This window comes from Bactrocera neohumeralis, unplaced genomic scaffold (genome assembly GCF_024586455.1).
Source record: "Bactrocera neohumeralis isolate Rockhampton unplaced genomic scaffold, APGP_CSIRO_Bneo_wtdbg2-racon-allhic-juicebox.fasta_v2 cluster09, whole genome shotgun sequence".
Classification (NCBI taxonomy): Eukaryota; Metazoa; Arthropoda; class Insecta; order Diptera; family Tephritidae; genus Bactrocera; species Bactrocera neohumeralis.
Genome location: NW_026089622.1, coordinates 2296928 through 2301402, shown reverse-complemented (window position 1 = coordinate 2301402; position 4475 = coordinate 2296928). Strand labels below are relative to the sequence as shown.

General features: G+C 35.1%; 1 pseudogene; it reads right to left on the bottom strand.

Annotated features, from left to right (window-relative positions):
- Positions 1-3515: 3515 nt before the first annotated feature.
- LOC126763950 (jerky protein homolog-like) lies at positions 3516-4475 on the bottom strand (annotated as a pseudogene).

Below are 4475 nucleotides of genomic sequence, written 5' to 3'. Positions count from 1 at the left end.
CCAGCATTAACTTCAACAAAAATGTCTGCTCGGAATCCAACGCAGAAAAGGTGTTATTTCGGACTGAGTAGGCAATTGAGAAGTAAAGTTCTCTCTCGACTAACAAAGACCAAACTCTAAAAGTCACTCATAATTCCCGTCCTGCTATATGGTGCAGAGGCGTGGACGATGACAACATCTGATGAGCCGACGCTGCCAGTTTTCGCGCTGTTGTTAACTCTTCCATAACCGCGTAAGCGTTGTTTATGCCATTCAAAAAGAAGAATACTTATCTGTACATACACATACTTATACTCAAAGTCAAATTCGGCAAGTATCACGCAATACTCTTGTTCATTGTCATACAAAGAAAACAGAATTTCATACAAACATTTTGAACATATTACATGCACATAACTAAAGGCATATATGTAGTATCGTGTCTGTAAAAAAACATAGAAGTTAATTCAAACGCGCGATTAATAAAAGAGAAAAATGCGTTTTTATCATAAAATATAATATTATAATTTTTTTGTATATACATATGTACAAGCTTCATTTGATGCAATAGTAGAGCTATTGGTAGTTTGAAAAATTCTATCCCATATCAATCACAACTCCTGAAGATCAGTGTTATGAAGACTTTTACAAAACCGCACCTACTAGATAAGAAAATGGTCGGTAGATCGTACGCGACTTCAAATTAAAGACAGTTACCTTTGACGCCAACTGTGCTTCATATCTAGCCATTCGAACACTCCACGAATTAGCAAAAAGCACAGGGTCAGAATTGCCTCAAGCAACTGAAGTGTTAAAACACGAACGTATGTAGACGATATTCTAATTAGAGCACTAAAGTTTTCCTCGGTGGAAAATCCTGTTTGTCCTAACTCTCCAGGTGATCGTAAACAACTGATCAGATGCTTGCTCGTTAGGTAGAAACGCCCGCTACCGAATCCAGTCGATCCGCGCACGCTCCGAAGAATCAGTCGTAATACTTTCCGGACAAACTCTGTAGTTTTGTAATGAGCACTAATTTTATTCTCATAATTTTAGACACTTGTTTTTGCGTTTGAAGTTTGTGAGGCACCCTTTTATATCTTTTTCGGTGTAGTTGTTGATTAAACAAGTAGGAAGAGTGTGCGTCTTTTGCTAACACTGTGGAACATTTTTGGGATTATTGTCTGGGGGGTAAGAAATTCCAAGTCAGGGTGATAGTACTAGGTCAGTATAGTAAAACCCTCAAAGGGTTTGGCGTTCGTATGTGTCAGTTTTTTTTTATGACCTTTTAAATTTTTTCCTTATCTTGATGTTTTTTTGCTTAGCTGTAACATTTTGGCAAAAACGTAGTTTAACATAACTCGATATGTCTCAACATATAAAAAAGGGGAAATTTCAGTACTGATTTTGTTCAACCATACGAGATGTACTTCAACCAAAATGTTATAGTGAACGAAAATTGGGTACCAAATATAATGTGTAAAAGCTGCTACAACCGTCTAATGGATTGCAAAAATAGAAGATGTGAAAGTATGCCATTAGGTATCCCAATGACTTGGACTAATCCTGGCGAAGGTCACAATCCATTGAATGGCCATGCATGTGCGAATAAAGGAGCCGCAAAAAGGATAAGAAAAAAAATTAAAAGGTCATAAAAAAAACTGACACATACGAACGCCAAACCCTTCGAGTGTTTTACTATACTGACCTAGTACCATCACCCTGACTTGGAATTTCTCACCCCCCAGATTAGCTGTTGTACTGTGTAACAGATCGGCGTTTTTGCTACCTGTAATGTTAACATGCGCTGACGTTTATAAAATTTTTATGTTTCTGCCTCGTATGAGAGAGTCTCTTTGACCCTACGTGTGAGAATATCACTAATATTTGCTGATTTTAAAACGTTTATTGACTGTCGGTGCATATTATTAGATTACGGCCTTTAGGCTTTAGTTTTGCGGCTTCTTCATTTGCTGTTACTTCCGAGGTGAAGATAATTGTGTAGCTAGGCAAAAGTCCATTTTTGATTAGTTCTTCAGATTCTGTAGTAAGAGCAAAGGTGTTTTCAACTTTCTTTGAACCATTGCAGTTCCAAGTTAGCCAGTTCTTTTGCTTCCATTTTTGCACTTCCTTGGCATGTAGTTGCCTGAAACCAAGTGGGTTCGTACTATTTTTAGGAAAACCACTGGATGTGAAAAGAGATTCTGCCAATTTCCACGGAGGACTGAATATTTTGTAGGTTTTTAGTTTCGATAAATCTATGTCTATCTTCTTAGCCATTTTGAAGATTTCTGTGATTGTATGTAGAATTAATTTTTACGTATCTTTTTGAGTGAGCTAGAGCCGTGAAGCCCTAGAGTTTGCTCTAAGACCAGTGAACAAAATATCCCAATGCTTTCTAATCAGACTATTATTGCTTATATTTTAAAACATACACTCGATTATTTAGTTTTATATTGCATTCAATGTATTCTATCCAAGAGTGTCATTTGACGTCTCCATTTTTTTAATCGGTACCCAGATCATTTCGTCAGAATATCGATATTTGTTTTCTAGAAAAATTATACTTTATATCAATATGTTTTGATCTTTTGTGACAGCGTGGAATGCTCGATATATGACCAAGCACCCCACGCTTTTCTCACAATAATGCAGGAATTATTTTTCACTTTTTAGTTTGATATGTTTTAAAAGCGTGTTATTTAGTTTTTTTAAACTATATTTATTCATGTTACACTTGCAGACTTAAAAACATCTATTAATATTTGAAGTCGATATTGCAACAAGAATAATTCAGAATAATGGAAATATTTAAAAAGGGTTCGCCGATACCGGAAAATCGATTTGAAGTTAATATATGAACAAGCACCCCACGCTTTTCTCACAATAATGCAGGAATTATTTTTCACTTTTTAGTTTGATATGTTTTAAAAGCGTGTTTTTTAGTTTTTTTAACTATATTTATTTTTAATTTTTTAGTTTGATGTGAGAAACCCCAAATTTGTTAAAATATGAACTATGCCATGTAGTATGGGTTAAGTAAATCGATAATTAGGCAGCATTTAATATCTACTCGGAACCTTTCATTGACTTATTGTTATATTATTTGCGACCAAGTTCTATTCACGACTTTACGAATTATTACTTCTTAATCGAATCATTTCTTCTAAAGCTTCAATGTTACATGGGGTTTTACCTGTCAACTTTGAACAGTCTAGTTCTTCAATTCGAGCACCGTCCAAAGATCTACAACGACTAAGTGCTACATAAGCTTGTCCAGCAGCAAACAGTCGAGAGCCCAGATACAGAGAATGTAGAATATAGAGAAGATTCACCGCGTTGCCATTTACGATATTTCATTTTTTGGAGGGGTACTCTTTTCTATTAGTGGATTTCACCACAAAATCAGGGGTACTCTTTTCTATAAGCGGATTTCACCAATATTTAGCAGGAGCGTCGAAAATAGCAGAATTGAGCATTTTCAGTGTTAAATGAGAAAAATGATGCTAAATTCAATGTACGCTTACAGATTCGTATACAGTGGTACTCCAATATAACGAATGATATAATGTTGGGACCGTTCGTTAAACTGAAATATTCGTTATATCGGAAACGAAAACTAAATTAATATTGTTACATATATGTTTAAAAATAACTATTTATTAATGAATTCATAAACATTGGTTGAAATAAATACATATACAATGGAAAATGCATACAATAAAATTAATTAAAAGTTGAATTTTATAACAAAAATATGAGCATTATTCAACTGAAAAGAAATTTGTTATGCTCATTTGCTTTTGTGGGCGAGAAATTTTGAGATCCTGTGCCTTTTGATGTAGGCTTTTCAATAAAAATATTTTTTCCTGTTCCACGTTGTTTTCTTCAGACCATTTGATACACTTCTCAAAGCAGTCGATGGCATCAGTATGCTTTATTGGCGGCACAGCTACAACTGCAGCGGTACCACCTTCCTCCTCTTCTGAAATTTCTATAGCTAGTTCATTTTCAGAACTCGGGTTCTCTTCTACAAGTACATTGTCTAGCCTATTCCATGCTTCCAAATCATCTGTGTTGAACTTTGTCTAAAATTTTATTTGAATATTAATTTAAATTATTTCTACAAATGCATAAGTTAAACCATACCTGGGGAAACATTATATGGATAAGAGAAAGTGTGCTCTCCATAACAGAAAGGTCTTTTCTGAATCGCAAATCTGCTAGAGGTATATTGTCTTCATCATCTTCATCGTCAGGTGTGGTTTTATTAATTAAAATGTTTTTCCAACACTTCTGAAGAACAACCCCTGAAACTTTTTCCCAAGCTGCAGCAATAAGTTGAACTGCATTGAAAAGGGTGAGGTCCTTTAACGCTGAGTTTATATTTTCTTTTTGCACTACACTGCTCAGTAAAGAATTTCGGTAAAATAATTTGGTGAGGCGAATCGCGTTCTGGTCCATCGGTTGAATAGAGCCGTTACATTCGGTGGCAT